Source organism: Stylophora pistillata, chromosome 10 (assembly GCF_964205215.1).
Source record: "Stylophora pistillata chromosome 10, jaStyPist1.2, whole genome shotgun sequence".
NCBI classification, from domain to species: Eukaryota; Metazoa; Cnidaria; class Anthozoa; order Scleractinia; family Pocilloporidae; genus Stylophora; species Stylophora pistillata.
In genome coordinates, this window is record NC_142528.1 from 16,616,501 (window position 1) to 16,633,603 (window position 17,103).

General features: G+C 38.6%; 1 pseudogene; it reads left to right on the top strand.

The window, feature by feature from the left end:
* LOC148722007 (substance-P receptor-like) overlaps positions 1 to 17,103 on the top strand; it is an 86,547-nt pseudogene that overhangs the window by 3,425 nt on the left and 66,019 nt on the right.

Sequence of the window (17,103 nt, forward strand, 5' to 3'; positions counted from 1 at the left end):
GCGGTGACGTTTGCGTTGTGTTGGTTGCCAGCACCTTGGTTTGAGCGACCACGACTTGATGTTTGTTGTACGCAAAAACAAAATTCCACGTCCAAAACCACGCTTTGTTGAATACCGCAGCATGAAGCATTTTGATCACGAGAAGCTCTTGGCGGACCTAAGTGAAATTCCTTGGGGGACGGCTTATTGTTTCACGGATGTGAATGATGTATGGGGTCATTGGAGCAAACTGTTTAATGACGTTCCACTTGAAACAGTTTGCTATCTGTTATGGATTATTATAGATTATTATGGAAAACAACTCTGGTAATTCCTGACTTTACTCTAAGATACGGAGTCTAGTGCACTGACTTACTGGCTTGATTATTTTACCTTGTAACATACATAACTTAAGTATTAAAATCAGACCTGAAAAAAATCAGGCCTGTACGGAACTCGAACCACTGACCTCTGCGATACTAGTGCAGCGCTCTACCAATTGAGCTAACAAGCCAACTGGGAGCAGGCCGTTAAGTTTATTCGTAATAAACCCGTGAAAGTGATAAATGAGATGCAATGAATATATGAAGGTCATATATTTTGAACAGCGGTATTAGATACGTATGATGTGCGATCCTCGCAGTAGATAGCGCTATTTATGCAATAAATAGTGGTTCGAGTCCCGTACAGGCCTTATTTTTTTCAGGTCTGATTTTCGCTATTGCATAAATAGCGCTATCTACTGCGAGGATCGCACATCATACGTATCTAATACCGCAGTTCAAAATATATGACCTTCATATATTCATTGCATCTCATGTTGTTCATTGTTTATAGATTAAAACTACATAGACATCATCTTTTATAAATACGCAGCAAGTTCTATTTTTCACATATGTATATTTCAGCGCACCGCACCTTTTTTAATTTATCTCGGGATATTCATATTTTATCCGATATTTATTAAAGATTTATGTGCCTCCGATTCATATTTCGAGTTATGGTGCATTTTTTAAATAACTTAAGAAACTGTGGTGCTGCTCAGGCGGGGGAGAGAAACGAGATTAAATTTGGTTTTATTACGAATGGAGTTGATGATGCCCCAGTTTGGATGAGCCAACCATGGTATCCACTACTACTAGACCTGTGCATAAACTTCCCCCTACTGTTCCCACTCAGGAAAGATCTTTTGTCTCAGGTACCCCAGCTCCACCCCTTAGACAATCTTCAACTAGCTGGGTGGCTTCTATCAACAAAGGTTTCCGAGAGACAGGCATTTCTGAACAATCTAGGGAAATCCTCCTGGCAGCCTGGAGGAAGAACAACTCTAGCTCTTATGCCTCAGCATGGCATAAGTGGACTAGCTAGTGTTCTCAAAGAGTCACTATAGATCCCCTTTCACCATCTTTGAACCATGTCCTTGAATTTTTCTCATCACAATTTAAGGATGGGAAAGAATACAGGTCCATCAATTTTTATCGGTCAGCTCTCATCTGCACTTTCACCCATTGATGGCTATAAAGTTGGATCCCATCCACTTGTGTCAAATGTTAAAAGATGTGTATCACTTAACACCACCCCAGTCCAGGTACTGCTCGACTTGGGATGTTTCAAAGACGGTGGATCATATTGCCTCATTGGGCCCGAACGAGAAGTTGTCCATCAAACATGTATTTCAAACTGGTTGGTCTTCTCACCCTTACATTTCCTGATAGAGCATCAGGTCTTGGTGCAAGTAATTTGAGATTCAGGCGTTTTCTCCCAGAGGGTGTTCAATTTCAGCTAGCTGAACTGACTAAAAACATTAGAGTAGGTCAGTCCCCTAAAACATGTTTCCATGCCAGGTACCCTGACAATCGCTTAGTGTGTTTGCGCATGCCTAAAAGAGTATGAATCCAGGACACAGGAATGGCGCCCATCTAACCCTGACTAACCAGACAGGTTATTCCTTTCACACATCAAACCTGACAAACCAGTTACACCAGCAACTCTGGCTAAATGGATGAAACAGCTAATGCATTTGTCTGGTATAGACACTAGTATGTTTAAGGGGCATTTCTAGTATGTTTAAGGGCTTTTTGATTCAAGATATCTTAGAATTTGCTGACTGGTCGCAGCAGAATACGTTTATTCAATTTTATTAGACCACGTTTCGATTCCTCAAGAGGGAGGGCAATTTTATCTTCTGCCTCTTATTCTCATTGGGTTGAAGGCTTTGAACATGCATTGTTAAATTGAGGCGAGTATTTCGATGTATAATCGGGGATTATGCAAGCCTATTTATAGGTGAGGTATAATCTCGATTGTAAGAGAAATACGAGACGAGATTTAACAATGCAATCCCACCCTTCCTCTCCCATTTTTACACCCTACTTTCATGTTGTTCTCACGCTTTCTTTCAGGTTCCGTTCACTCCAAAGACGAGGATTCGACCGGGGCCTGGCTACTATTTTCTTCTGTTACTATGGTTACGCGTTGAAGCACTGTTATTTTGTTTGATATTTGGAGTGAAAAAAGAGATATTGCATTGTTAAATCTCGTCTCGTATTTCTCTTATAATCTAGATTATACCTCACCTGTAAATACACTTGCATAATCCCCGATTACATGCACAGCAGAAAAATAGCTAATGGTGAAGTGGAAGGAGACCCAGATTAACACCTTTGATATTCAGAGTCATTTTAGGTCAACATTTTTTTTAATTTAACGTAATTTATATAGCGCTAACTCCACTAATTGACCAAAGCGCTTAAGTTATCAGAGTAATAAAAAAGTAATCAGTAATGACCGTTTTAAGTCCCTTGTTGGTGACACAAATACTGGTGACACAAATACTTGAACTTCATATATACATTGTATCTGATTTATTATCACGGGTTTATTACGAATCAACTTAACGGCCTGCTCCCAGCTGGCTTGTTAGCTCAATTGGTAGAGCGCTGGACTAGTATCGCAGAGATCAGTGGTTCGAATCCCATACAGGCCTGATTTTTTTCAGGTCTGATTTTCGCTATTGCATAAATAGCGCTCTCTACTGCGAGGATCGTGCATCATACGTAAATACTTGTTAGTAATCTTTGATACCTGAGATCACTACTAAAGCAGCCAACCAGAAATGTTGAGTTCCTGAAGCAACCTACAAAATTACTTGTCCGTTTCGTCTTCATTGATCTCCTTTTGTTAAAAGAGATATAGACCAATCAAATCAATCCAACTGTGCCTATGATTGTTAATCCTGTATGGACTGTGGAACAGCTCAACTTTGCCATGTAGTGAGCATGGTGGAAGAGTGCTTATCAGCTCTGAGTTATTTATCCTAGAGATATTTGGAAGTTATCATTATTACAATTATCATTATCATTATTGTTATCATTATTATCCGACAGTTGTAAAAACTTATGTTTGCCATAAGAACACACAGACTGGGGCGATAAACGTGGCCCAGGCTTCACGTAGGAATAGAATCTTCCTAACCTTTGAAAACGTAAATAAATAAATAAAAATTAAATCATCAAATACATATATATATCTAATAATCTGATAAATACAAGAAACTTAGAAAAATTTCTAAAAGTTATGTAAGTGAGCTCCTTAGCTATCTAGTGATAATTTTAAAAGTTATTGAAATGCTCAAGGTGTTCGAAAGGACAGCTTTCTGTATTTTCTTAGGATCCCCTCTCCCCGGCCTCAGAATAGCTGTATCATAGACACGTCCCCATCTCTCGACCATCCGCACAAGACATCAATGATGATATGTTGTTTGATGGTGTATCCTGGATACTGCTGAGCCATCTCCAACCTCAAAGGAGCATACTTTGCAGTCTTCTCCTCGGTCTTCGTCAGCCGGTTGTCCATCCACAGGCGCGACATCTCCACAGCTATCACCCCTTTCTTCTTGACGTCAATAAAACGCACATCTACTCTGTTCTGCTTCACAAAACTGTGCTCCGCATACACTGGAACATCTCAGAAGGCCTTGGCCTCCTGGGACTCATAGAGTTATTATTATTATCAGCAGTAAAAGCTATCTGTGTGCCATACAGTTAAGAGGAACACAGGGCGCCAAGGCGTAGCCTGTGCTCCGGCTAGTGATACCAGAATTAAAAGGTAATGTCCGATTAAAAAGTAAGGTTAAAATATGTATATATATATTATTATTATTACTATTATTATTATTATTTCTTCTCCATTAACGGATTTGGACTTTTGTTTATCTACCTCTGCAGAAGTATACCACATGTCCAGTGTGCTCGCGACCTAATTAAGACTTATTGTAGATCCAACCTCTCCTTCAATAATCAGGTACAACATCTATCACCTTCTTGTATTGCAAACTTCAAAGATGATCCTTTTATATATATTTGTGAATTTTTCAGTTTTTGTAAATTGGCATTGAAAAGCCATTTATTGGAATGTCAATAAAGTTTATACTGAGGAAGGACAAAATGAATCACAAGATGAAAGCTGTTAAGGACGATTTTCCCAACTTTAGAAAAATAGTTAATGACGATTCGATCAGACTGTATCAACGACGATTTCTTGTTTTAATATTCTTACGACGATGTTACAAGTGACCTAGCGATGCGACGACTAGTGGAAAAAAACTAACACCTAAAGAACGTGACGAGTCTCGAATAACGAATCAATATGCAAATGATAGTCGCGCGCTACGCGACAACTGTAACGTAACAAAAGTCTCTTTAACAAAAGCTTACTTCAGTATTTTCATTTTCACAGGCATAAATTACCTTCTACCAATTGTCATGTACTGGTCTCGGGACTGCTTTGAAGAACTGACTGGATTTATACTTTTTGAACTCTGAAACCAGGGGAGAGGTCCAGCAAAGCCACTCTATCAAGTTCAGGAAGCAGTGATAAAGGAGGTCACATGAGAGTGTATTGCTATTAGTTGTTTACAGAATCCAAGTTGTTAGAGATCTTAAGTTCTAGATTGTTGAGGATGATCCCTAGAGAACTTGAGCCGAAAGGACCCTTATTTAGAGCTGTACCATGGACAGGAAACATCAGAAAGGGCAGAGAAAGGCTGATTTTTATAAGTCATCCATATGCATATCTGCACCAGTCTTGCTCAAGAACACGTTTGATAATAACTTTCATTCTTTATCAATTAGGGATAACTTGAGCACAATCAATTTGCATATATTTTATTTTTCAGTGCTCTTTTAAGCTTCCCTAATTCATAATGAGAAACAATTACAATCTTCATTTTGACCATGACAGAAGTAATCTACCATATGACTTTCAACAGAAAATGTTACTCATCCATCAGTAACAAGCATTTGATTCTACAAAAATGTAGTTCCCTTTTCGATCTTTCGTACTGATAAGTCATGAACACTGCTCCATCTTTATACCAAAGTATCACGTGAAGAGGTACAACGAATCCATAACATTGCTACAAGGAAATATGACCATATTACTCCTGCCCTAGTACAACTTAATAATTGGTTGCTTGTCTCATATTGAATCAAGGCTGATAGTTTCGCTCCGACGAAGGGCTAACGCTCGAAACGTCAGCTTTTGTAATCGTTACGGTGGCCAATTTACCATTTCAACTTTGTTGATATATCCAAATTATTTCATATTGAATCATTTTATCACCTTCTTTTTGTCTATAAATCATTGAATGGTCTCTGTCCGCAAAATCCAAGGTGATTGCCTTAGCCCACTTCCCTTTAACTTGTGTTTTAACACGTTTCTACAGCATATTAAATCTGAAAAAATACCGCCAGTTTGGCTTTTCCCTCGAGTTCTTAAATCCCATTCACTGGTTTCAGTTCGCCGACGATGCCGCTGGCATAAGTGGTCAAGAATCAGAAAATCAACACGTAATTAATTAATCGTGATAACGTAGCTCCATTTAATAACGTAGCTCCATAACGTAGCTCCATTTTCTGCCTTTAAAAGCACACACAACCCACAATTCCTCTATTCGCTCCGACGAAGGGCTAACGCTTGAAACGTCAGCTTTTGTAATCATTACGGTGGCCAATTTACCATTTCAACTTTGTTGATATATCCAAATTATTTCGTTACTCCCACCGACGCAGCCCCAAACAGTTTCTTTCGAAACTATCAGCCTTTAATTAATTAATCGCTTCATATTATGGTGTAATTGGTCGAACATGACGATCAGAGTTGACAAAGGCTCTACTTTTGGAATACGGAAACTGTGCACTAAATCTGTCCAATATTTACCCAAGCTGTTGATCAATGGAGTTCTACTTCCCTGTGTGGAAATGGGTGAGTCATTTCGTTACTTAGGTCGCTTCTTTGACTTCAACATGTCTAATAACCAAGACAAATCTGAATTGTCTTCTCTTGTACAAATCTTGATGAATGACATCGATATAAAGTCCCTGCATCCTAAACACAAACTTCTTCTGTACAGCCGCTATGTCCTATCGAAGTTGTCATGGCACTTCACCATAGCAAATATATCCAAAACCTGGATAACGCAACATCTCGACTCTATAGTGAATGGCTACATCCGAAAATGGCTTGATATTCCGATATCTGGAACACTGAGCAATGTTTTCCAAGAAAGCAATAAATTTGTATTACGTTAATTTGCTTAAACTCCCGCGGGAGCTTCGTAACCCAGAACTCTTATGAATTTATTAGCATTTTTTGTTTTTAACCGCATGTGTTGCAAGTTGCTGATAAGTTTTAGTTTAATCGTTGTGTATTAAAGGTCGTATCTGAAAAGTTTTGAGTCGCTTTTCGAGTGAAGACAATGCATTTTTGTCTTAATATTTGTCCTCCCTCTATCAAATTTTCTCAGTGCCAGTCAGTTCTCCGAAATTCATTAAAAGAGTCCCCAAATGATTCCTTGAAAGCTCTCCGGAAATCGTCAAGCTGTCACACTAATATTCAATATGATGTGTACAAATCCACTAAGGAAGTTCTTAAGTATTTCCTTTCTAATCAAGAGGATAAACTGCAACACCACCTAACATCTCAAGGTTTCTTCTTCTCAAATGTTATCAAGTATTCATTGTCATATGTTAATTCTATTTGGTCAGTGCCCAGTCTCATCTACCGAAGAACATTTACAACTTTACCATCCGCTACATCAACAATTCTCTTCCTACACGAAAGAATTTGGTAAGATGGGGATTATCACAAAGTCCTGATTGTTCCTTTTACCTTAATCCTGAGTCACTCCTTCATGTTGTCGCTGGTTGTCAACAATGCCTTGATCGCTTTACCTAGAGACACGACTCGATCCTTAACTTCATTGCCAAGTCCCTTCAACCAGTAATTAATGTTAGCTCCTCAAGCTATGCAGATCTTACTGGTTTTCTAAATCCCTCGATAAAATTATCGCCCATATCTTCTTTTCCTAACCCAGTCCAAGTGCCTATATGTTCCAGAATTAACAGTTGGTTTCGAATATAATTTGTACAACAATGCAGTACGTAAAAAAGAAAAATATCGGAACTTGATTAACGAAATGAGTAGAACTTTCAGATGTGTGAAGTTTGTAAATCTCTCCATGAGCTCCCTTGGCGTTTTCTCAGATGAATGCTGTACGTTCTTAGACATGATGAATGACATAGGCATTGACAAAAAGCAATAGCTTTACATAATCAAGAAAATGATAAATATTGCTATTAGAGCAACATATTACGTCTTTTGTTGTCGAAATGGGAATCGGGACAACCCAGATTTGATGCAATTTTTGATTTTTGTGTGTGCGTTGAATAAGCCCATCTCAAGCAGCATTTGTAAATTGCCTATACGTAGTGAGATTTACAATTGCACATTTCAAAACACAAATAAAGTTTCCAAAGTTACTTCAAATAGTCTGGTGTACTGAGCTAGAAACAACCCAACCAACAAACTGAAGATTTCATCATGTTTAATATAAAATCTGACAGGAATGAACAAAATAGTGCTTGAACAATACCACAGTAAGATCAAACACAATTCTAAGTCAGTAGAAATTATGTCCATACTATAGATAAGGATTCGAATTATTCTCAGTTTTTGTAGTAGTTGACATCTGCTTAGAGGAATCTCTTCTAAGTTAGTAAACCAGCTTTCCGAAGTCAGTTGTTCAAAGTAGTTGGTGCTGTAGGTTAGGCATTGCGAGAGTCCCAGTCAATATTGTGGTGCATAAGTCAATGATGTTCAGCAGTGTGATTGCTGACATCACCTTTCCTCGTGGCTTGCGTGTGTTTAGTCAGTCTCTTTGAGAGGTTTTTGCCAGTCTCTCCAATGTAGGAGGCTTGACAGTCAGAACAATTGATCTTATCAATCGTTCCCTGTCTGTTCCTCGGTTCGTCCTCGTCTTTAACATTGGTTAGTGACTGACGGTGTGTGGTGATGGGTTTGTGGGCGACGCTGATATTGAAGGGTTGTAAGATGCGCAAGATGTTCTCAGACATGCCTTCTATGTACCGTACGGTTGCTGTAGTCGTAGGAGTTGTGGTGTCGCTTGTTTTGGTAGTAGTACTAGGTCGGTGAGTGTTTCGTAGGATGAAGTCGTTGTTGTAGTTCTTTGAAAAAAAAACATGGTAAAGGTGTTTGTTCTCATCGGATAAGCTGTCTGTTGTGTTGCATGCTAGTTGCGCGCATTGTGTTAGAGTTCTGATAGTTGTGGCTCGGTGTAAGGTAGGGTTGTAGGATGACTCATCTAGTATCTGTCAGTGTGTGTCAGTTTCCTGGAAACTGTCGTACGTAGTCAGTTGTCGTCACAGCTTACCAGACAGTCTAGAAAAGGAAGTTTGCCATTTTCTTCGACTTCTCTGGTAAACTATATGTCCGTGTTTTTTCCGTTAAGGTGGTGATGGAATACGTTGATTTTGTCGTGTCATAAGGCGGTGAATGTGTCGTCAACGTAGTGTAACCAAAGCGGTATCATTTGTGGGTAAGTCGAAGGGCCCTTTCAACCTGCCCATAAATGATACTGCTTTGGTTACACTACGTCAATGACACATTCACCGCCATATGACACGACGAAATTGACGCATTCCATCACCACCTTAACAGACAAAACACTGACATACAGTTGACCAGAGAAGCTGAAGAAAATGGCAAACTTCCTTTTCTAGACTGTCTGGTAAGCCGTGACGACAATTATCTACAGAGGACAGCTTCCAGGAAACCAACAGATTACTAGACGAGTCATCCTACAACCCTACATCACACAAAGCCACAATTATCAGAACTCTAACACAACGTGCACAATCAGTATGCAACAGACAGACAGTTTATCCGACAAGAACAAATACCTTTACCGTGGTTTTTCAAAGAACAACTACAATGACGACTTCATTCGACGAAACACTCACTGACTTACTACTACTACCAAAACAAATGACTCCGCAACTCCTACGGCTACAGCAACCATACCGTACATAAAAGGCATGTCTGAAAACATCTTGCGCATCTAACAACCCTTCAATGTCCGCGTCGCCCACAAACCCACCACCACACTATGTCAGTTACTTAACCAATGTTAAAGACAAGGACGAAACGAGGGACAGACAGGGAGCAATTTATAAAATCAATTGCCTCAACTACCAAGCTTCCTACATTGGTGAAACTGGCAGAAACCTCCCGAAAAGACTGACTGAAAACAGACAGGCCACAAGAAAAGGTGATGTCAACAATCACATTGCTGAACATCATTGTCTTACGAACCACAATATTGAATGGGACTCTCTGCAATGCCTAACCTACAGCACTAACTACTTTCAACGACTGACTCTGGAAAGCTGGTTTACTAACTTAGAACAGACTCCTCTAAACAGGTGCTAGCTACTACCAGCTCCATACAAACGACTCGTTCACAACATTCATTAATATTACAAACGAACCGAACAGAAAGACCTAACTTTACCAACGGATCGAAACAGACCAATCATGACCGACTTACGCCACTTGAGTCTTACAGCCAATAACATCACAGCAAAACTGATCAATCATTTCACTTAAACTGAACTAAGAACATTCTACTGACAACAACTATTCACATGACTCTGATGATGACTTCCACACAGGTTGTAAATATGTCAGTCACCACCACCGACAACAATCCTTCTCAGGACTTCACTTACCCGGAACATTACACTACACATTCACAAAAAAAATATGATCTAAAGATTTGCATACTACCTTCTCGAGCAGTTACCCTGGGGCACTAAGCAAAGATATTAGTTGAAAATTGTTAGGGTCCAGTCTATTCCCTTTTTAAAGGTAGGTATATGGTAACTGAAGATTCTTTCCACTGCTCGGGGGGACTTGCAACAATCCCTTCTCTTTTAAAGACCTCAAACAAGCCTTGGACAAGAGATCCCTGTGCCAGTTTAAGATCTTTAGGTGAGATTTGATCTGGTCCAAGTAATGTAATCTATTGCCATGATAGTCCAAATATCAACAAGTTTAAACTAAAATTGAGGAATCAAATGAATATTTACTGAATGGACATTCTATACCTTCTTTAACGGTATTTCTGTGACTTTTGTATATTTTTTTTGAGTTTGCATTTTGTTAATGTACACTTTTTTTATGTTTTAGTGCTATATTTCTATAGTTTCTTCTTTATTTATGAGATCCTTAATTTAGGTTAACCTCTGGGCTTTTTATTTCTTAATAACAGTTCTTATTTTAACAGTACTTGTTATTTTTTAAAAAATAGTATTGTATTATACACTACCCCTTCTCGTCTTAACCAGATTGATAGCAATCATGTCAGAGGAGATAGCAGAAAGCGTACTTGCCAAAAGCTTCTATATCATTAATGGAAAAGCTGAGAGAAGTATTTCCATGGATTCGTTTCTTGAGTACAATAACAATTCTTTAAAGCCAAACTTGGATCTCCTCGGGCCAAATTTCAAACAAGAGTCTGCCCAGAACATAACAAGTTTAATTGGTGTCAGTGATGGTATTTTGACTGATAGTAGTGTATGTCAGGATTGTAAGAAATCAAAAGATGACACCAGACTCGATGGTTTCATAGGACCTATGAATGGCTTAGTGCTCGAAATTATCCCTTCGGATTTACCTTCAGGGACAACCAGTCTGTTCTCAAGACTCCAGGATTTAACCTGGTCTAAGACTTCTTGTAAAATTACGACGTAAATTGTAGTATCATCTGCATGCATATATAATTCCCCACTGGTCACGTGATCCGGTAGGTTATTAACATAAGTAGCAAACAGTCTAGGGCCTAGCAAAAATCCTCGGGGAACTCCAACTCTAACAGGTTTTAGATTTTATTAAACATTAACTTGAGTCCTTTGCATACGGTTGGTGAGATAATCATTGATCCAGCTCCACATATCACCCAATACACCAACTGCTTTAAGTTTTTCTGCAAGAATTATGTGGTCCACGCAATGAAAGGCTTTCCAAAAATCAATGAACAAGAATCCAACCTTATCATCAGTATCCAATGCTCTCCTCCAGGACTCAGTAAGATGGAGGAAACGGCTTTCAGTAAAGTATCCTTTCCTAAAACCCCATTTTCTATTAGTTAAGATACCATTAGAAATAATATGCAGTAAATGGTTTGAGAACCTGGGGGTGACATGTGAAAGCGTAGTGTGATCGTCCGGGTGAGTGTAGTCCTGAGAAGGACTGTTGTTAGTGGTGGTGGTGACTGACATTTCGACAACCTGTGTGCAGAAGTCACAATCAGAATCACGTGAATAGTTCTCTTCAGTAGAATGTTCTTGGTCCAGTTTGTGTAAAGTGATTGGTCAGTTTTGCCACGGTGTTATTGGCTGTAAGATTTAAGTAGTTCAAGTCAGTTGCGATTAGTCTCTTTCAATTCGTCTATAAAGTTAGGTCGTTGTGTTCGGTTCGTTTGTGATGTTAATGTTGTGAATGAGTCGTTTGTATCGAGCCAGTAGTAGTTGACACCTGTTTAGGGGAATCTGTTCTAAGTTAGTAAACCGGCTTTCCGGAGTCAGTTGTTGAAAGTAGTTAGTGCTGTAGGTTAGGCATTGCGAGAGTCCCAGTCAATACTGTGGTGCGTAAGTCAATGATGTGTTCAGCAATGTGATTGCTGACATCACCTTTCCTCGAGGAATGCGCGTGTTCAGTCAGTCTTTTTGCGAGGTTTTTGCCAGTCTCTTTAATCTAGGAGGCTTGACAGTCAGAGAAATTGATCTTATAAATTGCTCCCTGTCTGTTCCTCGGTTCGTCCTCGTCTTTAACATTGGTTAGTGACTGACGATGTGTGGTGATGGGTATGTGGGCGACGCTGATATTGAAGGGTTGTAAGATGCGCAAGATGTTCTCAGACATGCCTTCTATGTACGGTATGGTTGCTGTAGTCGAAGGAATTCTGGTGTCGCTTGTTTTGGTAGTAGTACTAGGTCGGTGAGTGTTTCGTAGGATGAAGTCGTTGTTGTAGTTCTTTGAAAAAAAACATGGTAAAGGTGTTTGTTCTCATCGGATAAGCTGTCTGTTGTGTTGCATGCTAGTTGCGCGCATTGTGTTAGAGTTCTGATAGTTGTGGCTCTGTGTAAGGTAGGGTTGTAGGATGACTCATCTAGTATCTGTCAGTGTGTCTCAGTTTCCTGGAAACTGTCGTCCGTAGTGAGTTATCACAGCTTACCATACAGTCTGGAAAAGGAAGTTTGCTATTTTCTTCGACTTCTTTGGTAAACTATATGTCCGTATTTTGTCCGTTAAGGCGGTGATGGAATACGTTGATTTTGTCGTGTCATAAGGCGGTGAATATGTCGTTCACGTAGTGTAACCCAAGCGGTATCATTTGCGGGTAAGTCGAAGGGCCCTTTCGACCTGCCCACAAATGATACTGCTTTGGTTACACTACGTCAATGACACATTCACCGCCATATGACACGACGAAATTGACGCATTCCACCACCACCTTAACAGACAAAACACTGACATACAGTTGATCAGAGAAGCTGAAGAAAAGGGCAAACTTCCATTTCTAGACTGTCTGGTAAGCCGTGACGACAATTATCTACAGAGGACAGCTTCCAGGAAACCGACAGATTACTGGACGAGTCATCCTACAACCCTACATCACACAAAGTCACAATTATCAGAACTCTAACACAACGTGCAGAATCAGTATACAACATGACAGACAGCTTATCCGACAAGAACAAATACCTTTACCGTGGTTTTTCAAAGAACAACTACAATGACGACTTCATTCGAGGAAACACTCACTGACTTACAACTACTACCAAAGCAAATGACACCGCAACTCCTACGGCTACAGCAACCATACCGTACATAAAAGGTATGTCTGAAAACATCTTGCGCATCTAACAACCCTTCAATGTCCGCGTCGCCCACAAACCCACCACCACACTATGTCAGTTACTTAACCAATGTTAAAGACAAGGACGAAACGAGGGACAGACAGGGAGCAACTTAAAACCTCAATTGCCCCAACTGCCAAGCCTCCTACATTGGAGAGACTGGCAGAAACCTCGCAAAAAGACTGACTGAACACAGACTGGCCACAAGAAAAGGCGATGTCAACAATCACATTGCTGAACATCATTGTCGTACGAACCACAATATTGAATAGGACTCTCTGCAATGCCTAACCTACAGCACTAACTACTTTCAACGACTGACTCTGGAAAGCTGGTTTACTAACTTAGAACAGACTCCCCTAAACAGGTGTCAGCTACTAACAGCTCCATACAAACGACTCGTTCACAACATTCATTAACATTACAAACGAACCGAACAGAAAGACTTAACTTTACCAACGGATCGAAACAGACCAATCATGACCGACTTACGCCACTTGAGTCTTACAGCCAATAACATCACAGAAAACGGACCAATCATTTCACACAAACTGAACTAAGAACATTCTACTGACAACAACTATTTACATGACTCTGATGACGATTTCCACACAGGTTGTCAAAATGATCTAACACTGATCTAACACTGATCAGAATACAGCCCTTTAGCACTGATGAAGGCCATAACATTTATGGAGTCTGTAACAAGAAGCCGCCAACTCCAGAAAAGAAATTGAGAGGATGAGAGAACTTGTCTTCCAGTATTTTCCAACCATGTTGATGCAAAACAAGAACATGAATTTTGCAAAGTTAATCAAGACTTCACTTACCCGGAACATCACACCACACATCCACAGAAATAAAATGATCATCTAAAGATTTGCATACTACCCTCTCGAGTAGTTACCCTGGAGCACTAAGCAAAGATATTAGTTGAAAATTGATCCAGTCTATTCCCTTTTTAAAGATAGGTATATGGTAACTGAAGATTCTTTCCACTGCTCGGGGGCACTTGCAACAATCTCTACTCTTTTAAAGACCTCAAACAAGCCTTGGACAATAGATCCCTGTGCCAGTTTAAGATCTTTGATAGTCCAAATATCAACAAGTTTAAACTAAAATTGAGGAATCAAATGAATATTTACTGAATGGACATTCTATACCTTTTTAAACGGTATTTTTGTGACTTGTATATTTTTTCGTGAGCTTTGTTAATGTACATTTTTTTATTGCTATATTTCTATAGTTTCTTCTTTATTTAGGAGATCCTTAATTTAGGTTAACCTCTGGGCTTCCTATTTCTTAATAACAGTTGTTATTTTAACAGTGCTTGTTATTTGTTTAAAAAACAAGTATTGTATTATACATTACCCTTCTCTTCTTAACCAAATTGATAGCAATCATGTCAGAGGAGTTAGCAGAAAGCGTACTTCCCCACAGCTTCTATATCATTCATGGAAAAGCTGGGAGAAGTATTTCCATAGATTCGTTTCTTGATTACAAGAATAATTCTTTAAAAGCAAACTTGGATCTCCTTGGGTTAAACTTCAAATAAGAGTCTGCCCAAAGAATAGCACGTTTAATTGGTGTCAGTGATGGTATTTTCATTGATAGTAGTGTATGTCAGGATTGTAAGAAATCAAAAGATGACACCAGACTCAATGCTTTTCTGCACATCCCAGGAAGAGCAGGTTATCACTCATTTCCAAAAATAAGTACAAACCTTGTGAATGAAATAGACTATAGAGACTTGTCCAGATGGATACACACAAGACTACATGAATAGGCTGAAATTTATAAAAATTAGTTGCTGTGAAGTCACTCCACACTAAAGCAGGCAGCATATCACACTTAAAGTTATACCAAAAAAAATGGATGGTCATCTGTCACTATGTACTAGAGAGGAATAAGTTAGTTAATTTATAATGTTACCACTAAAAAAACCAGTGGTAAATTTTGAGGATATGACATGACTTTGTCACTAAATAACTCAACCAAGAAGCCATATATTGACTTTTCGTTTTTGTTACGGCAACGCATCATTTGTAGATTGTAAATGCCTAGTACTTATTCTTGTTTATTTTTCTGTTTCAAACAGTGCTAAGTGTAATAAAATTTTGGGCACGCTGTGCTTTATGTTATTTCATGTTATGCAACATAGCATGTATTTAAACTGTATTGTTAATTGTAGTTTGTTCAGTTTTACCCAGCAAGTTTAACTGTATTTTCGTCATACCGCTTCGTGCAGCTTTTTCACCGTCAGGTAGCGACTCCTCTGTATTGCAACAAAATAATGCAAGTTTTTTATTATGTAGTTTTCATCATTATTTTCATTGTAGTTTTCCTAAGTGTATTTAGCTTAATTTACACTGTATTAGGTTTTCGTTTGCTATTTTCTTTGCAGTTTTAACCATTTCGTTTTGCAAGCTTGTTTCATTTTTTTTCATCCGATCTATGCCAGCCACTGTCATCAATTGTTGAAATTAAGTATTTTGAAACCTGGGTTAAAAATTGTCCTGGAGTTTTCCTTACTTAAGAGTTAGTCACCCAAGGCAGTTATATTGTTTTCATCATAGTTTATAGCATAAAAGTGTACATAGTTCTTGCAATGATAAAAGATCACATGTTCACATTTTTTTCTCAGCTTGAAGATATTTAACTTCTCAATTACAAAAGAATTCCCATTGGCCTGAAGGTATTTAACCCTGAAGCTGAAGTAGTTTGCTTTGTCTCTAAGTGAAATAAAAATTGCAATAGTCATCCACACTCAAAGATGGAACAGGTTCAATAAAGTTTGTCCTGTAGGAAGAATATATTGATAAACTGCATGTCAACACAACTAATAAAGGCTGATAGTTACAAAAGAAACTGTTTGGGGCTGCGTCGGTGGGAGTAACGAAATAATTTGGATATATCAACAACGTTGAAATGGTAAATTGGCCACCGTAATGATTACAAAAGCTGACGTTTCATTCCACTAATTTATTCATGTTTTTCTCGTTGCTATGTTCCCACCTATAACGTAGCTCCATTTTCTGCCTTTAAAAGTACACACAACCCACAATTCCTCTATTCGCTCCGACGAAGGGCTAACGCTCGAAACGTCAGCTTTTGTAATCGTTACGGTGGCCAATTTACCATTTCAACTTTGTTAATATATCCAAATTATTTTAACACAACTAACTTGTTCAAAAACCTGAGATTACAGGTCTCATAGAATCATTAGGCCACCACCAAAATTTCATGTGCTTCATGCTTTAAAAAAACTTATCCCTGACACAGACAACATAATGGGAGATTGCTAGTTATGTGGTGTTTCCCACCTGCTAGAAAATTATGTTATAACATGGAATCTCTGCATAATGGTCATTACTGAAAATAACAAAAAGCTTTGGTTCACTTTGCCACACCAAGTCAACAGCTTTAGCACCCCACTGAGCTTATGTGTTGGATCCAACTTATGAAATAAAGGCAGCAATGACACCAAAATATTGATATCAAGCTCACAATTTCCAAAGAAAACAGAGAAATTGTTAAACTCTTGTTAGAAGAAATTATTAACATTGTGAACTTTGATTTCTTATAACAAATAAAAAGAACCACGACATTCAATTTAAATATTACTTTGTTAACACTTTTCAATGCTTCTGTTATTCCTAGTACAATGATTTTTAACACCAAATCATTAATTTTCTTGATGAGCATTTAGTACTTTACCTTTGCACTGAGTTAAAATTTTTGTAGAATACATAGCTATGTGCAAGTTTAAATTTTTTAAAGATAATTATACCATTTCAAACCAAACAGAGAAGTTATCTAATTTGATGATATCAAGTTTAAATTC